The following is a 20357-nucleotide window of genomic DNA, read 5'->3' on the forward strand; positions in this document are numbered from 1 at the left end:
CAAGCAGCTGGTCCCGGCTGTACCCAACGATCTTCTAGCTTAGGGAGACTCTTCGCTTTTCCCAGAAGGCACCTGGAATACGCAAATTAGCCTCCTCAAGCTTGAATCCCTGGTTTGGTGATGCTTTCCAAGCAGCTGGTCCCGGCTGTACCCAACGATCTTCAAGATTAGTGAGACTTCGCTTTTCACAGAAGGCACCTGGAATATGCAAATTAGCCTCCTCAAGCTTGAATCCCTGGTTTGGTGATGCTTTCCAAGCAGCTGGTCCCGGCTGTACCCAACGATCTTCTAGCTTAGGGAGACTCTTCGCTTTTCCCAGAAGGCACCTGGAATATGCAAATTAGCCTCCTCAAGCTTGAATCCCTGGTTTGGTGATGCTTTCCAAGCAGCTGGTCCCGGCTGTACCCAACGATCTTCTAGCTTAGGGAGACTCTTCGCTTTTCCCAGAAGGCATCTGGAATATGCAAATTAGCCTCCTCAAGCTTGAATCCCTGGTTTGGTGATGCTTTCCAAGCAGCTGGTCCCGGCTGTACCCAACGATCTTCTAGCTTAGGGAGACTCTTCGCTTTTCCCAGAAGGCACCTGGAATATGCAAATTAGCCTCCTCAAGCTTGAATCCCTGGTTTGGTGATGCTTTCCAAGCAGCTGGTCCCAGCTGTACCCAACGATCTTCTAGCTTAGGGAGACTCTTTGCTTTTCCCAGAAGGCACCTGGAATATGCAAATTAGCCTCCTCAAGCTTGAATCCCTGGTTTGGTGATGCTTTCCAAGCAGCTGGTCCCGGCTGTAGCCAGCGATCTTCTAGCTTAGGGAGACTCTTCGCTTTTCCCAGAAGGCACCTGGAATATGCAAATTAGCCTCCTAATCTTCTAGTAGTCTTCCATTCATTCCTTTCCTCCTGTAGAAGGGGTATCACATCCCGCTGTCTGCCACCAGCACCCCCGTGTTTCAGGAGGTCCACTCTGCTTTTGCTAGATTCTGAATGAAGGACGCTGGCAGGAATTTCTTGATTACATGAGAGCATATAAAAGCTAACTGCTTCTCCACGTATTTCCAGTCTAAGAACGCCCTTTATTTACAGCACACAGAATATATAACACAGATACACAGGGCAGGCCAATAGGAAAATAGCCTATTCCAGACATACATTACAATAGCCGCAGGGGGCCGGAGCCTGCCGATATTTACTGTGGGAATTACAAAGGTGGGAGGTCAGAAAGAGAATATCTTGTCCAGGGGCGCAGCCTGTGGACTGATGCATTTCACATGGAAACTATTATACATACATATACTGCATAACATTCTTGGTGCTGGGGGATTCTGTAACACCGATCATTACAGTAATGAATATGCGGCTCCACCTCTATGGGAGGTGGAGCCGCATATTCATTACTGTAATGAGCGGTGCCATGTGACCGCTCAGTACAGGAAGAATCTGCAGCGCTGGAAAAAGCAGGGACTGCAGGGACTGCACCAGGAGTAGGTAAGTATAACTAGACAGCCCCCGCCCCCCCCTCCCCTGCCGACCCCCGGGTATGACTCGAGTATAAGCCGAGAGGGGAACTTTCAGTCCAAAAAAATGGGCTGAAAATCTCGGCTTATACTCGAGTATATACGGTAATTATTTTTTCTATAAAATAGTTTTTATCGTATAAAAGCGCCAAAACATAAAAAATGATATAAATGAGGTATCGCTGTAATCGTACTGACCTGAAGAATAAAACTGCTTTATCAATTTTACCAAACGCGGAACGGTATAAACGCCTCCCCCAAAGGAAATTCATGAATAGCTGGATTTTGGTCATTCTGCCTCACAAAAATCGGAATAAAAAGCGATCAAAAAAAGTCACATGCCCGAAAATGTTACCAATAAAAACGTCAACTCATCCCGCAAAAGACAAGACATCACATGACTCTGTGGACCAAAATATGGAAAAATTATAGCTTTCAAAATGTGGTAACGCAAAAAATATTTTTTGCAATAAAAAGCTTCTTTCAGTGTGTGACGGCTGCCAATCATAAAAAATCCGCTAAAAACCCCGCTATAAATGTAAATCAAACCCCCCTTCATCACCCCCTTAGTTAGGGAAAAATTAAAAAAATGTATTTGTTTCCATTTTCCCATTTTGGGGGGAAATTTTTTTATTTTTTTTTTTCACGGCTCTGCGTTATAAACAGTAGTGAAACACTTGGGGGTTAAAAGTTCTCACATCACATCTAGATAAGTTCCTTGGGGGGTCTAGTTTCCAATATGGTGTCACCTGTAGGGGTTTCTACTGTTTAGGTACATTAGGGGCTCTGCAAACGCAATGTGATGCCTGCAGACTATTTCATCTAAGTCTGCATTCCAAATGGCGCTCCTTCCCTTCCAAGCCCTCCCATGCACCAGAACAATGGTTCAACCCCACATATGGGGTATCAGAGCACTCAGGACAAATTGGCCAACAACTTTTGGGGTCCAATTTCTCCTGTTACCCTCGGGAAAATACAAAACTGGGGGCTCAAAAATAATTTTTGTGGGAAAAAATGTTTGTTTTATTTTTTACGGCTCTGCATTATAAACTTCTGTGAAGACCTTGGTGGGTCAAAGTGCTCACCACACATCTAGATAAGTTCCTTAGGGGGTCTACTTTCCAAAATGGTGTAACTTGTGGGGGTTTCAATGTTTAGGCACATCAGTGGCTCTCCAAATGCAACATGGCGTCCCATCTCAATTCCTGTCAATTTTGCATTGAAAAGTCAAACGGCGCTCCTTCCCTTCCGAGCTCTCCCATGCGCCCAAACAGTGGTTTACCCCCACATATGGGGTATCAGCGTACTCAGGACAAATTGTACAACAACTATTGGGGTCCAATTTCTTCTCTTACCCTTGGGAAAATAAAAAATTGGGGGAGAAAAGATAATTTTTGTGAAAAAATATGAATTTTTATTTTTACGGTTCTGCATTATAAACTTCTGTGAAGCACTTGGTGGGTCAAAGTGCTCACCACACTTCTAGATAAGTTCCTTAGGGGGTCTACTTTCCAAAATGGTGTCACTTGTGGGTGTTTCAATGTTTAGGCACATCAGGGGCTCTCCAAACGCAAATGGCGTCCCATCTCGATTCCAGTCAATTTTGCATTGAAAAGTCAAATGGCGCTCCTTCGCTTCCGAGCTCTGTCATGCGCCCATTACCCCCACATATGGGGTATCGGCGTACTCAGGACAAATTGTACAACAACTTTTGAGGTCAATTTTCTCCTGTTGCCCTTGGTAAAATAAAACAAATTGGAGCTGAAGTAAATTTTTTGTGAAAAAAAGTTAAATGTTCATTTTTATTTAAACATTCCAAAAATTCCTGTGGCACACCTGAAGGGTTAATAAACTTCTTGAATGTGGTTTTGAGCACCTTGAGGGGTGCAGTTTTAGAATGGTGTCACACTTGGGTATTTTCTATCATATAGACCCCTCAAAATGACTTCAAATGAGATGTGTACCCTAAAAAAAAATGGTGTTGTAAAAATGAGAAATTGCTGGTCAACTTTTAACCCTTATAACGCCCTAACAAAAAAAAAATTTGTGACATATCTCTGTAATTTAATTGCATAAAAATTCAAAGTTGGAAAATTGCGAAATTTTCAAAATTGTCACCAAATTTCCGTTTTTTTTCACAAATAAACGCAGGTAATATCAAAGAAATTTTACCACTATCATGAAGTACAATATGTCACGAGAAAACAATGTCAGAATCACCGGGATCCATTCTAGCGTTCCAGAGTTATAACCTCATAAAGGGACAGTGGTCAGAATTGTCAAAATTGGCCCGGTCATTAACGTGCAAACCACCCTTGGGGGTAAAGGGGTTAAGGCTCGCATGGCCGCACGGCCATGCGCTAGTATCTTTCTAAGTTATGTGCTTTGCGCCAGTGTGGTCATGTAAGATTGTGTTCAGGGACCCAGCTGAAATAAGCCCCTAGAATGCTGGCACCTCCGGCGAGGAGATTGTGTGTTTGTATGTATTCAGGGACCTGGCTGAAATAAGCCCCTAGAATGCTGGCACCTCCGGCAAGGAGTTTTGTGTGCATGCATGACCACTGACTGCTCTCTGTTGGGCAGTTAGCCTGTGCCTCTGTGAAGTCTAACAGGGTGCAGTGCTTTGCTTTCACGGCTTCTCTGTGAAATAACAGAGCTAGTTCATATCGCCATATAGTGCCGCCATTGCTAGCAGCAGGTTCTCCTGCACGATGGACCCTGGGCTGCGAACGCAACAGTTACAGTAAAACATCTATATTTACTCGGTGCGTTCCGCTAGCCCTAACAGAATACTAGCGCCAGGGTCTGGCTAGTAAATGGCGGACATACAGCAGTCCTTGCGGTATATCCAGCAGCTGGAGGATAGGTTGGCGGCTCTCGAGAGCGCAACCTCAGCTGTGGATGTTACCACAGTTGTTGTCCAGGCTGCTAGCGTGGCTGCAGCAACCTTGTCCACTGCCACCCCTGTTCCGACATTATCTTGCCTCCCGCTGCCAGAAAAATTTTCTGGAGATATTAAATCTTGTAGGGGTTTCGTGAGTCAGTGCTCTATTTATCTCGAGCTCCTGGCTGCACGTTTTCCCACAGAGTGGGCAAAGGTGGGATTTATTGTGTCTCTCTTGTCGGACAGGGCGCTGGAATGGGCTACGCCGCAGTGGGAGCGTGGCGATCATGTGGTGCAGAGTGCTCCGCTGTTCCTGAGCACTCTGAAACAGGTCTTTTTAGGACCTCGAGTCACCCATGACACGGTGCTCCAACTGCTGGCATTGACTCAGGGTTTGTCCTTGGTCGGCCATTTTGCCGTCCACTTCCGTACCCTAGCATCTGAGCTGGAGTGGTCGGATAAAGCCCTTATCCCCATATTTTGGAGGGGGCTGGCTGATCACGTGAAGGACGCTCTGGCCATTAGGGAGATTCCTGCCACACTGGAGGAGTTAATAGCTGTCTCCACTCATATTGACCTCCATTTTAACAAGCGGAGGTTAGAGCGAGCCCAGTGTAGGCAGAGGTTTCGGCTGGCTCAAACCTTCGCCAAACCTCTGGAATCTCCGGTCCTAGTCCCTGAGTCACATGAGGCCATGGAAGAGTCACGAGCGTGATCCAAGTCCCGGACCGCTAATGTACTCAAGGTCTGTCATGTTTGCCAGCAGTCAGGACATCTTGCCACCAGATGTCCCCAGCGATCGAGGAAACGTCAGCGTCTAGTGGTAGTAGGTGGAGGTACACTAGACATGGCGACATTTGCCTCCAAATTGTCCTTTAAGGGGACAATTACTATAGGCTCATCCACCCACTCGGTAGAGCTCTGCGTGGATTCTGGGGCGGAGGGCAAGTTTATGTCTTCTGCCTTCGCCCAACGTCACGCAATACCCCTGGTGATGCTAGCTCAACCAGTAACGGTACGAGTGGTGAATGGGTCGACACTGCCCTCACAGATAACACACCAGACCATCCCTTTTACTCTGTCCATGTCACCATCCCATCAGGAGATTATATCTCTGCTCGTCATTCATGAGGGAATTGATGAGGTCCTGTTGGGGATACCCTGGCTACGGTACCACTCTCCTCATATCGAGTGGTCCTCAGGCAGAATTCTGGGATGGGGTGAATCTTGGGGTAGGTGTCAGAGGGAGTGCGTTCAGGTTGCCACTACTGAGATACCCGCAGATCTATCCTCTCTCCCCAAGCAATATTGGTCCTATGTGGACGTGTTCTCCAAAAAGGCGGCAGAGACCCTTCCGCCCCACCGCCCCTATGACTGTCCGATTCATCTCTTGCCTGGTGCTGAGCCTCCCTGGGGTCGAGTCTATCCGTTATCTCTCCCGGAGACGGAGGCAATGTCTCAGTATATTCAAGAGAATCTGGCAAGAGGATTCATTAGGAAGTCAGTGTCACCTGCAGGGGCTGGGTTCTTCTTCGTGCAGAAGAAGAGTGGAGACTTACGTCCATGCATAGACTACAGGTGTCTTAACGCCATTACCGTTAAGAATAAGTATCCTTTGCCCCTGATATCTGAGCTTTTTGATAGGCTTCGGGGAGCAAGGGTATTCACTAAATTAGATCTGCGGGGTGCTTACAACCTGATTCGCATCCGTGAGGAGGACGAATGGAAGTCGGCTTTTAACACCAGGGATGGGCACTATGAATATCTGGTGATGCCCTTTGGGCTCTGTAATGCCCCAGCCGTTTTCCAAGACTTTGTGAATGACATCTTCCGGGATATGCTTTCCACCTCGGTCGTAGTCTATCTGGATGATATTCTCATCTACTCTCCAGATATTGACTCCCACCGGAGAGATGTTTGCAAAGTCTTCGACCTCCTATGGGCAAACTCCCTCTATGCCAAGTTGGAGAAGTGTGTGTTTGAGCAGGAGTCCTTACCTTTCCTAGGCAATATCATCTCCGCTGTTGTGAATTCTGCTTTTGAGCTACCTCTGGTGGTAGTAGATGGTAATGCAGTTGTTCCTGGGCCGCAGTCTTGGACAGGTGTATCTGCTAATTGCAGTTCTGACTGGGGTATTTAGGCTTGCAGGACTCATTAGTCCTTGCCAGTTGTCAATGTGTTTTGGGATATTATGGATCTCTTTCTGGCTTCTCCTGCTTGGTTGCCATTTCAGCAAAGATAAATGTCTGTTTCTTTTTCTGTGGCACACTGCTGTGTGCTTGTTTTTGATTGTATTCCTGCTCTGAGTGTAGGATTCGCTGGAGTTGCAGATTTACGCTCCTACGTCTTTAGTTAGATGTAGGAAGTTTTTGTATATTCTGCTGTGGATATTTTTTGAAGGGTTTTAATACTGACCGCACAGAACTCTGTCCTATCTTGTCCTATGTAGCTAGAGTGGCCTCTTGTGCTAAATCCTGTTTTTCTGCCTGTGTATGTTTTTTCCTCTCCAACTCACCGCCAATATTTGTGGGGGGCTGTCTATCCTTTGGGGTTCTGCTCTGAGGCAAGATAGTATTCCTATTTCCATCTTTAGGGGTAATTAGTCCTCCGGCTGTGACGAGGTGTCTAGGATTGGTTAGGTACACGCCACGGCTACTTCTAGTTGCGGTGTTAAGATCAGGATTCCGGTCAGTATAGTGACCACTTACTCCAGCGAAAGTTTTCATGCTGCTCCAAGGTCACCGGATCTTAACACTCCGCCCAGGGATTGGCTATGGATCCTGCCAAACTACAGGCTGTGATGGACTGGCAGGAACCCCATTCTCTCAAAGCGGTGCAGCGCTTTATGGGGTTCATCAATTACTATCGCCAGTTCATTCCCCACTTCTCAACTTTGGTGGCTCCCTTGGTTTCCCTCACCTAGAAGGGGGCAAATCCCAAGTTGTGGTCTGAGGAGGTCTCCAAGGCCTTTAACTCCATTAAGTCACACTTCGCTAGCGCTCCCATCCTACATCGCCCCGATGTAGATAAGCCATTTATTATGGAGGTGGATACCTCATCCGTTGGTGCTGGAGCAGTCATCTTCCAAAAGTCCAAAAGGATGCTCAAGGTCGGAAGCATCCTTGCTTCTTCTCTAAGACCTTTTCGCCGGCGGAGAGGAATTATTCCATCAGGGACAGGGAGTCGCTAGCTATAAAGTTGGCTTTCTCAGAGTGGAGACATCTTCTGGAGGGAGCTCGCTTTCCCTTCCAGGTGTTCACAGACCACAAGAACTTGGTATATTTACAGACAGCCCAGCGGCTAAATTCTCGTCAGGCTAGATGGTCCCTGCTCTTCTCCCGGTTCCATTTCACCCTCCATTTTCTTTCCGGGGAGAACGTTCGTGCCGACGCTCTCTCTCGCTCTGTAGTGTCATCAGAGGAGGAGGAAGAGGAGCCTCGGCTTATTGTCCCTCCAGAGAGCCTGAGAACTGTGGCTCCGGTTTCGCTAGAGTCTGTGCCCCCAGGCAAGACTTTCGTTCCATCTAATTTGCGACCGGAGGTTCTCTCTTGCGCTCACTCGCCCAGAGTGGGTGGACATTTTGGGACCAAGAGGACATCTGAGCTCTTGGCGAGGACGTACTGGTGGACGCATATGGCCCGTGACGTCGGGGACTATATTCGGGTGTGTGTCTCCTGTGCCAAGAATCGGTCTCCTCGGCAATGGCCTGCTGGGCAACTGTACCCCCTGCCGGTGGCAGACAGGCCCTAGGAGATGGTTGGGATGGACTTCGTGGTAGGCTTACCCAAGTCTCATAGCAATAGTTAGCTGGGTAGTCACAGACCATTTTTCTAAGATGGTGCACTTGGTTCCGCTTCCACGGTTACCTTTTGCACGGGCTTTAGCGGCGTTGTTCGTCAAACATGTTTTCCGTTTGCATGGCATGCCTGACAAAATTGGCAGTGACAGAGGTCCTCAGTTTGCGTCTCGGTTCTGGAGAGAACTCTGTCGTTTACTCAGCATTGAGCTTAATCTCTCTTCTGCTTATCATCCTGAGACGAATGGGTTGGCAGAGAGGGCCAACCAGATTCTGGTCACATACTTACGACATTTTGTCTCCACCATGCAGGATGACTGGGCATCTTTGCTACCTTGGGCGGAATTTGCTTTGAACAACACCATAGCTGACTCTACCGGGCAGACTCCTTTTCTCCTTAATTACGGCCAGCATCCGCGTGTTCCTGTGCCCATGCCCATGTCATCCACCGATTCTAAGGTGGCAGACTGGGCGGTGGAGGCATGTGACATTTGGGACCGCACACATGATGCCATCCGGGCCTCCAAGGAGAGAATGAGGGTTTCTGCTGATGCACACCTGCGCCCTGCTCCGACCTTTGCTCCTGGCGACTTAGTGTGGCTCTCCGCCCGTAACAGGCTGCGAGTTGAGTCCACTAAATTTGCGCCTCGCTACATAGGCCCTTTCAAGGTTCTGGAACAGGTCATCCCTGTGGTCTATGATTTGGCTATTCCTCCGCACCAACCACACAACTGAAGAACCGATATCAAATCTTTGTAGAGGATGAAGATGGCACACCTAAGAATGAAGCAATACCAGCAAGCAAAAAAGAAAAGGGCACACAGCAACAAGTGACAGCAAAAAGTACAGCCAAGAAGCAACGAAGAGTGGTGGTGGTGGGAGACTCACTACTGAGAGGCACCGAAGCAGCCATCTGCAGACCGGACATAACTGCAAGAGAAGTATGCTGCCTTCCAGGTGCGATGATCAAGGATGTGACCGATAGGATACCAAAGCTCTTCAGCTCCAAGGACGTCCACCCATTTCTTCTGATACATGTTGGCACCAATGACACGGCAAGGAAGGACCTACCGACAATCTGCAAGGACTTTGAAGAGTTGGGGAAGAAAGTAAAGGAACTGGATGCACAGGTAGTTTTTTCTTCTATCCTTCCAGTAGACGGGCATGGCACCAGGAGATGGAACAGGATCCTTGATGCAAACAACTGGCTAAGACGATGGTGCAGACAACAAGGATTTGGATTCCTGGACCACGGTGTGAATTACTGGTATGATGGACTCCTCGCCAGAGACGGACTACACCTCAACAAACCTGGGAAACACACATTCGCCAGAAGACTCGCTACACTCATCAGGAGGGCGTTAAACTAGAAGAAGAGGGGACGGGAAGAAAAACATTAGACTCGAACAAAGACGACCCAGGAAAACATACTCAGAAGGGAGGTAAGAACATTTCTAAAACAATCCACAGTGAGGAGATTGGAACAAAACAAAATCCTCTAAACTGCATGCTCGCCAGAAGCCTGACAAACAAGATGGAAGAACTAGAAGCAGAAATATCTACAGGTAACTTTGACATAGTGGGAATAACCGAGACATGGTTAGATGAAAGCTATGACTGGGCAGTTAACTTACAGGGTTACAGTCTGTTTAGAAAGGATCGTAAAAATCGGAGAGGAGGAGGGGTTTGTCTCTATGTAAAGTCTTGTCTAAAGTCCACTTTAAGGGAGGATATTAGCGAAGGGAATGAGGATGTCGAGTCCATATGGGTTGAAATTCATGGAGGGAAAAATGGTAACAAAATTCTCATTGGGGTCTGTTACAAACCCCCAAATATAACAGAAAGCATGGAAAGTCTACTTCTAAAGCAGATAGATGAAGCTGCAACCCATAATGAGGTCCTGGTTATGGGGGACTTTAACTACCCGGATATTAACTGGGAAACAGAAACCTGTGAAACCCATAAAGGCAACAGGTTTCTGCTAATAACCAAGAAAAATTATCTTTCACAATTGGTGCAGAATCCAACCAGAGGAGCAGCACTTTTAGACCTAATACTATCTAATAGACCTGACAGAATAACAAATCTGCAGGTGGTTGGGCATTTAGGAAATAGCGACCACAATATTGTGCAGTTTCACCTGTCTTTCACTAGGGGGACTTGTCAGGGAGTCACAAAAACATTGAACTTTAGGAAGGCAAAGTTTGAACAGCTTAGAGATGCCCTTAATCTGGTAGACTGGGACAATATCCTCAGAAATGAGAATACAGATAATAAATGGGAAATGTTTAAGAACATCCTAAATAGGCAGTGTAAGCGGTTTATACCTTGTGGGAATAAAAGGACTAGAAATAGGAAAAACCCAATGTGGCTAAACAAAGAAGTAAGACAGGCAATTAACAGTAAAAAGAAAGCATTTGCACTACTAAAGCAGGATGGCACCATTGAAGCTCTAAAAAACTATAGGGAGAAAAATACTTTATCTAAAAAACTAATTAAAGCTGCCAAAAAGGAAACAGAGAAGCACATTGCTAAGGAGAGTAAAACTAATCCCAAACTGTTCTTCAACTATATCAATAGTAAAAGAATAAAAACTGAAAATGTAGGCCCCTTAAAAAATAGTGAGGAAAGAATGGTTGTAGATGACGAGGAAAAAGCTAACATATTAAACACCTTCTTCTCCATGGTATTCACGGTGGAAAATGAAATGCTAGGTGAAATCCCAAGAAACAATGAAAACCCTATATTAAGGGTCACCAATCTAACCCAAGAAGAGGTGCGAAACCGGCTAAATAAGATTAAAATAGATAAATCTCCGGGTCCGGATGGCATACACCCACGAGTACTAAGAGAACTAAGTAATGTAATAGATAAACCATTATTTCTTATTTTTAGTGACTCTATAGCGACAGGGTCTGTTCCGCAGGACTGGCGCATAGCAAATGTGGTGCCAATATTCAAAAAGGGCTCTAAAAGTGAACCTGGAAATTATAGGCCAGTAAGTCTAACCTCTATTGTTGGTAAAATATTTGAAGGGTTTCTGAGGGATGTTATTCTGGATTATCTCAATGAGAATAACTGTTTAACTCCATATCAGCATGGGTTTATGAGAAATCGCTCCTGTCAAACCAATCTAATCAGTTTTTATGAAGAGGTAAGCTATAGACTGGACCACGGTGAGTCATTGGACGTGGTATATCTCGATTTTTCCAAAGCGTTTGATACCGTGCCGCACAAGAGGTTGGTACACAAAATGAGAATGCTTGGTCTGGGGGAAAATGTGTGTAAATGGGTTAGTAACTGGCTTAGTGATAGAAAGCAGAGGGTGGTTATAAATGGTATAGTCTCTAACTGGGTCGCTGTGACCAGTGGGGTACCGCAGGGGTCAGTATTGGGACCTGTTCTCTTCAACATATTCATTAATGATCTGGTAGAAGGTTTACACAGTAAAATATCGATATTTGCAGATGATACAAAACTATGTAAAGCAGTTAATACAAGAGAAGATAGTATTCTGCTACAGATGGATCTGGATAAGTTGGAAACTTGGGCTGAAAGGTGGCAGATGAGGTTTAACAATGATAAATGTAAGGTTATACACATGGGAAGAGGGAATCAATATCACCATTACACACTGAACGGGAAACCACTGGGTAAATCTGACAGGGAGAAGGACTTGGGGATCCTAGTTAATGATAAACTTACCTGGAGCAACCAGTGCCAGGCAGCAGCTGCCAAGGCAAACAGGATCATGGGGTGCATTAAAAGAGGTCTGGATACACATGATGAGAGCATTATACTGCCTCTGTACAAATCCCTAGTTAGACCGCACATGGAGTACTGTGTCCAGTTTTGGGCACCGGTGCTCAGGAAGGATATAATGGAACTAGAGAGAGTACAAAGGAGGGCAACAAAATTAATAAAGGGGATGGGAGAACTACAATACCCAGATAGATTAGCGAAATTAGGATTATTTAGTCTAGAAAAAAGACGACTGAGGGGCGATCTAATAACCATGTATAAGTATATAAGGGGACAATACAAATATCTCGCTGAGGATCTGTTTATACCAAGGAAGGTGACGGGCACAAGGGGGCATTCTTTGCGTCTGGAGGAGAGAAGGTTTTTCCACCAACATAGAAGAGGATTCTTTACTGTTAGGGCAGTGAGAATCTGGAATTGCTTGCCTGAGGAGGTGGTGATGGCGAACTCAGTCGAGGGGTTCAAGAGAGGCCTGGATGTCTTCCTGGAGCAGAACAATATTGTATCATACAATTATTAGGTTCTGTAGAAGGACGTAGATCTGGGTATTTATTATGATGGAATATAGGCTGAACTGGATGGACAAATGTCTTTTTTCGGCCTTACTATGTTACTATGTTACTATGTTACCTTGGTATCACCGACACCTTTCACGTTTCTCTTTTAAAGCCCGTCTATATGTCCCGGTTTTCCAAGTCATCTGCCGGGACATCGGGTTCATCCACGGGTGAGTTTGAGGTGAATGCTATCGTGGGGTGCAAGGTGGTATGTGGCAAGAAATATTATCTGGTGGACTGGAAGGGTCACGGCCCAGAGGACAGAACCTGTGGAACACATTCGGGCTCCACTCCTCGTTGCAGCCTTTGAGCGTAGCGAGGCCCAAAGAGGAGGGCCCTAGGAGGGGGAGTAATGTTAGGAGTCGAGTTCCCACCGCTCCACAGGGGGAATCTCGAGCCGTGTCTGCTGCGGTCTCCCATTCTGCATCTGCCGCAGTGGAGCTTGCTCAGCGGAGACGTCGGTCCCAGCATCTCACTCAGCCTGATACTGTGCAAAGGGTTACTCTGCCTTTTCAGGCTCTGCTATTGCACCCTGCACTGGTCTGCGGTGAGCAGGCTTTTCTGGGACTAAGTCCTGCTTTGCACACACTGAGCATGCCCAAGGTAAGATCTCTCAGTGGAGGTCTAGGGTCACATGCTCAGGTACTGCAGCGACTTCCATTGGTCCTCCAGGAAGGCCCTGTACCTGATCAAGTTCTGTGGCAGCCTTCCATTGGTCCTTCTTGGAAGGTCCTGTACGTGCTGCAGCTATAAAAGGTTCGCATGGCCGCACGGCCATGCGGTAGTATCACCTCATGTCATGAGCTTGTTAATTGTGGTTGCGCCTGTATGTGTGTGTTCAGGGACCCGGCTGAAATAAGCCCCTAGAATACTTTCACCTCCAGTGAGGAGTATTGTATGTATGTATTCAGGGACCCGGCTGAAATAAGCCCCTAGAATACCGGCTCCTCCTGTGAGGACTGTTTGTATGCTTTTCTAGGTGCGTCACCACTGACTGCCTCCAGCTCAGCAGTTAGCTGTGTTCCCCTGTGATGCTAACAGGGCACAGCATCTTATTTCCAGTGACTCTGTGCAGTTAACAGAGTTCGCTTATACCGCCATATAGCGCCGCCATTTGCCAGCAGCAGGTTCCTCTCCTGCACGGTGGACCCCGGGCTGCGAACACACCTATTTATACATATATATATATATATACATGGTGCGTTCCGCCAACCCTAACAATATACTCTGCATTTTGGGGGATGATATCATGTGTGGGAATACCCGATTATTTCTTCCATTTATATTTGTGGATATTTTGGGGGTATGTGTATATGCCTCATGATACCTATCCCTGGATTGCGTTAACATGCCTGCTGATAGGTGTTTGGTATGACCGGCTCTATATGGACACTCTCTCTGGTTGGGTATCTATATATATAATTGTCTAAGGGGTACTTCCGTCTTTCTGTTGGCAACTTCCGTAATGGAAATCCCGCGTCGCTGATTGGTCTTGCCAGCTGTCTGTCATGGCTGCCGCGACCAATCAGCGACGGGCACAGTCCCCCCCCTACTCCCCTGCAGTCAGTGCCCGGCGCTCGCTCCGTAATCCCCTCCAGTCACCGCTCACACAGGGTTAATCCCAGCGGTAACGAGCCGTGGGTACCGCACTCCGTTACTGCTGCTATTAACCCTGTATGTCCCCAACTTCATTAATATTGATGCTGCCTATGCAGCATCAATAGTAATAAGATGAAATGTTAAAAATAATTTAAAAAAAAATTCTCACCTTCTGTCGCCGACGATGCGCTTGCGCCGGCCGCCATCTTCCATTCCCAGAGTTGCATTGCGAAATTACCCAGAAGACTTAGAGGTCTCGCAAGACCGCTAAGTCATCTGGGTAATTTCGCAATGCATCCTGGGAGCGGAAGATGGCGGCAGCCACGCGCGCATCGCCAGAGTTTCGCTGGCTCCTAGGGGGTGAGTATATAACTATTTTTTATTTTCATTATTTTTTTAACAGGGATATGGTGCCCACACTGCTAAATACTGCGTGGGCTGTGTTAGATACCGTGTGGCTGCTATATACTACATGGGCAGTGTTATATACTCCGTGGGCTGTGTTATATACTACGTGCCCTGTGTTATATGTTATGTAAGCTGTTATATACTGCGTCACTTGTGTTATATACTGCGTGGCTGCTATATACTGCGTGGGCAGTGTTATATAGTACGTGGGCTGTGTTATATAGTACGTGGGCAGTGTTATATACTCTGTGGGCTGTGTGACATACTGCGTGGGCTGTGCTATATACTACGTGCCCTGTGTTATATACTGCATGGCTTGTGTTATATACTACATCGCCTGTGTTATATAATGCGTGGCTGCTATATACTGCTTGGGTTATGTTATATAGTATGTGGGCTGTGTTATATACTGTTTGGGCTGTTACATACTGCGTGGCCACTGTTATATACTGCGTGGCCTGTATTAACGCATCGGGTATTCTATAATATGTATGTATTTATATAGCAGCCACATAGTATATAGCACAGGCCACGTAGTATTTGCTATATACTACGTGGCCTTTGCTATATACTATGTGGCTGCTATATACATACATACATATTCTAGAATACCCGATGCGTTAGAATCGGGCCACCATCTAGTTTATATATATTTTCTCTTGGATGCAGTGAAGCATTATGTATAGAACTGTCCTGAGGATAGTGGGGACTGCCCTCTGGTATTTATAGCAATTATTAATGTGATGGTTTCATAAATGTGAAGGGATTCTATGAGCAGTTTTACATTCACCAGAGAGCCTGTCCATATGGGGTGTTTTGTGATGTGCTATTTATGCAGGATTTTTCATAATAATCATATTGCTGTACTGGTTTGCAATTGTGTGGGATGTTAGTTTTATGCCTTGATGGGTCGAATTGTGTTTATATTTGTTTATATTGGCATGTCATATTAATGCTTTTGTCCTAGGTTTATGTTTTTCCTAGGTATTTTCCTATATATGGGGCTGACCTTTTTCCATATTGCTTGATTTTGTATGCTGACCCAAAAATAAGGGGGATGTGTTATGAAGATTTCCATCTGGTTAATTCTATTGCTCTGTCTAGGCTATGGCACAATGAAGATATATGCAATACTATTGGAGACCACTGGGATATGAGCAGTGCTGTGGAATGGTGGCGCTCTGAAACAGGATGCATTATACCTTTGCTTTGATTGGACTAGAGGCTGTATGAGCGCATCCGTGGGAGTGGCCAGAACCATGGCAAGAGGGAATGCTTTATATTGATAGGTGGGATGATTTGTGTTTACATTCTACCATGGGGGCTTTGTTTTATGCAATTGTGATCTATGTTGTGTGTATATCACCGGTCAGGGTTAGTGATCTGATGTTAGATTAGATAGTAATGCAATAGATGCTCAAACAGGATTGTTTTTATTTATATATGTCTCTTTGATGGGATTGTATTTACTATTCTGTCTGTATCCTATTGGTGTTGTGTTAATTAGGGGGGTGGTATTTGCTTTATATAATGGTGGTTAGACACACTCTGTACTGTGCTTGCAAAAAGGTCTTCGGAGGCAGAATAAAATTTAAGACTTACTTTTCACCATTGTTTGAGGCGCTGTCATTTGACTTCTTATGATGGAGTGTACTTTGGGATGGACTCCCTGGTTATGACGTGCGCCTCTTTGTCTTAATAGACTTGGAAATTTTTTCAGGGTGCGGTTTAAACTCTTCATATTTTGATATCCATGTCTATTACAGTAATATGTCTATTATAGTCACATGTCTATTAGGGTATGTGCACACGATGCAGATTTAGTGCAGAACTGCAGCAGATTTTTCTGCAGCAGAAACGCTGCAGAACTGCGCTGTGATCACAGTACAATGTAAATCAATGTGAAAAAAAAAAAGCTGTGCACATGGTGCAGAAAAATCTGCGCAGAAACGCTGCAGATTTCAAAGAAGTGCCTGTCACTTCTTTTGTGCAGTTCTGCAGCGTTTTTGCACCCCTCCATAATAGAAATCCGCAGGTGCGTTTTTTATGCGTTTTTTGTGCGTTTTTGATGCGTTTTTGATGCGTTTTTTGTGCAGATTTGTGCACAAAAAACGCATAAAAAACGCACCTGGGGATTCTGCCAGGAGATGCAGATTTAGTGCAGATTTTATGCAGAAAATTCTGCACCAAATCTGCATCGTGTGCACACAGCCTTACAGTCACGTGTCTATTACGGTCACGTCTTATTACAGTCACATGTCTATTACAGTCACGTCTTATTACAGTCACATGTCTATTACAGTCACATGTCTAAAAATGGGCCACCTGAAAATATACAATTACAAATGTTTTCTACCAGGTAGGGATAATAAACATATGTTGAAATGTGTCAGATTATATATAAATAAAAAAGTGTTAAAATCTGTTAGTATTGAGGTCATGTATTTTTTGAGATGTGATCTGGTAATAAGAGGAGAAAAGAACCAAGACATGAATGACTACTTGTAGAACTATAGGTCGGTGCGATTAATAGTTGTGCTCGTGGGTTATTATTATTATTATTTATTGTTATAGCACCATTTATTCCATGGCGCTTTACCTGTGAGGAGGGGTATACATAATAAAAACAAGTACAATAATCTTAAACAATACAAGTCAGAACTGGTACAGGAGGAGTGAGGACCCTGCCCGCGAAGGCTCACAATCTACAAGGGATGGGTGAGGATACAGTAGGTGAGTGATACAAGTTGAAATGACCTGGTAGCTAAACATGGTTTAAATTATGCAATGGATGTTCCTCATGTTCTACATTGTGTTTTAGTGGATTTATAAATATTTATATCCAGGTTAATTTTATTTATTTTAAATTTAAAAAATTCAATAAAAAACACTTATTTGAATAAAAAGTACAGTGGGCTCATACTTCACTGCCCAAAGAGCAGACACCGAAAACGGAGAAAAAGATGGAGCCAACCGTCGCATCAGGGGGAAGCTCCAGGATGGCATTACCCTCAGTGCCAAGCTCAAAGACTGAGATCAACTCAGTTCAATATGTGAGAATTCACTCCACTCACAACTAACTGCTGACAGGAAACAAGAGAGGTAAGATACCAGGGTCATGGACAAGAAACCAGAGAGATAAGATTCCAGGGTCATGGACAAGAAACCAGAGAGATAAGATACCAGGGTCATACTGATGTGTATTTTTGTGGCTATTTAAATGTAGAAATATTTTTAAGCTAGTTAATTTTATTAATATTTTATTCCAATTGTTTGAATAAAAATAATTCTAAGCTCAAACTTCACTGCCTGAAAAGCAGGCACAGAGAGCAGTAAATCACCAGAATGAGCCGAACGCTGCGTCAGAGCTGGGAATCCGCTCCTGCTGAGGTCAGAAAGTGAGGTGAACGGAGTTCAATATCGTGGGAATCCATTCTGCTCAAAAATAGCAGTAAAGACAGGAGACCAGAACAACAGTGCACCAGGACCACAGAGAGAAACATGGGTTCTAGGAGATATGGGCCTGTTAAAAATTAGAAATCAGAAATCTCAAGGAATTTATGGGGAAAAAAAAAAAAATTGGGACGGAAAGAAAAGGGTACGTTTTTCATATTAAGCTCAATATATACCTGGCTTGGTTTTAATAAGGGGGAAATATAATTTTCACACCATTAGGGTTCAGGAATAGACAAGGAAATGATCAATTGTAAGAACCGTTGAAACTTTGGAATATTACAGACCCGTTTTTTAGTCTCACATATGTTAAATCTACCGATCTCAAAGAACAACTGCCCATAATAATACTCTATTTTCCGGCGTATAAGACGACTTTTTGACCCCAAAAAATTGTCCCAAAAGTCGGGGGTCGTCTTATACGCCGGGTACGGCGTGTGCAGTGAGCGATCCTGCATTTCGGCGTGTGGTTCCCAGGGTCTGGAGGAGTGGAGACTCTCCTTCATGCCCTGGGATCCATATTCATGTAAAAAATAAAGAATAAAAAACATGGATATACTCACCCTCGGACGGGCCCTGGCTGTCACCGCTGCTAGCATCTCCCTCCGTTCCTGAGAATGCGGTGAGTGAAGGACCTTCAATGACATCGGTCACATGAGCGGTCATCATCGAAGGTCCTTCACTCTCTGCATTCTTAGGAACGGAGGCAGACGCTAGCAGCGCTGTGAGCCAGGGGCCGTCCGAGGGGGAGTATATCCATATTTTTTATTTTTATTCTTTATTTTTTACATGAATATGGATCCCAGGGCCTGAAGGAGAGTCTCCTCTCCTCCAGACCCTTGGAACCACACGCCGTATAAGATGACTGGGCGTATAAGATGACCCCCGTCTTATACGGCGGGCATATCCAAAATTCCATATTTATATGGAAAAGTTGGGGGTAGTCTTATACGCCCAGTCGTCTTATACGCCAGAAAATACGGTATATGCTATTCACAATAAATACTGGACGTGAAGCACCATGTATCTTATCAATGGTATCTAGTGGAGGGACTATTATTAGTGTTCATCAGCAGGAACTATCCTCCAGGGACAACAAACTAATATAGTATATCATTTATCTGCATAGTTTATCACCATGAGGATTTAATTTAGTTGGATGGTAGATATATATCTAGATAGGAAAAGATGACTAGGGGAGAAAGGGGTGGGTATGGAATTACGATGGGGAATTGTGGCTAGGGGGAGAAAGCACAGTAGGTTCTCATCCACGCTGATTCTCCCTGCAAGTATCTTGATATGGGACAGAAAAAGGGGGGGAACTAAAATGTATTTGATTTATATTATATTTATAGCTAATTTATAATCCAAACTTGTTGATTGTGTGGAGAGTCTGGCCTAAGAGAGACAATTACAGGGAGTGAGTGTGTGAAGACAAAATAGTATTTTGACACGGTCACTGCATCAAATAGTCTTCATTACTAGTGCACAAATCAAGAAGCAGTAGAATGTGGCAAACCCCACAATTTCCCTATATAGCAAAGAGGCATAACCAGTCAAGACAGAGCTAGAGAGATGATTACATTACCCAGATATGCCCTTTTATGCACGTTTCACTTCTAGTGCTTCCCAGGGTTTCTGAGGAAGCATTACAAGCGAAACGTGTGTAATGTGCGGTTTGCCACGTTCTGCTGCTTCTGGATTTATGCACTAGCAATGAAGACTTTATTTGAAGCTGTGACCATGTCATACCCATAATGTCACACATGCCCTATGGAACTGGGTTTATAACATTTATTGTGTGTAATATTTTTTGAATGTTTACATGACTATCACTTTATTAGTCTACAATTTAATATTTATTCATGTGTGAATTGTAAACCCGTTCTATATATTTTTTTGTATCTGGGCTTATTGTGAATTGCTATTTACCACTTGACGGAGACCGTATACCTGAGTGTTAAGGATATAGGATGATATGGTATATAATTGTTATACTTCTTCCATATGGGCTTTCCACTTAAAATTATTTATATGTAAAGGATTTTACTAAATTATATTTTCGGACATAAGTTTTATATACTTACCTGATGATTTTTCTCTGTATAATCTCTTTATATGTTTTATGTGTTTTGTTGAAATAAAGATGTTGTATTTCATACTAAAATTTTGTTTATGGGTGTAATGTTTGTAGGCTATGTTGTTGATTTCTACTCCTGAATATAAGCTTGTTTGGAGCTTTTTATATATATGGTTAGACAAAGGAACTACATATTGCGGCAAAAGGCGTATACAGTGGGGCAAAAAAGTATTTAGTCAGTCAGCAATAGTGCAAGTTCCACCACTTAAAAAGATGAGAGGCGTCTGTAATTTACATCATAGGTAGA

The sequence above is a fragment of the Ranitomeya imitator genome, chromosome 2, assembly GCF_032444005.1.
Source record: "Ranitomeya imitator isolate aRanImi1 chromosome 2, aRanImi1.pri, whole genome shotgun sequence".
Taxonomy (NCBI): Eukaryota; Metazoa; Chordata; class Amphibia; order Anura; family Dendrobatidae; genus Ranitomeya; species Ranitomeya imitator.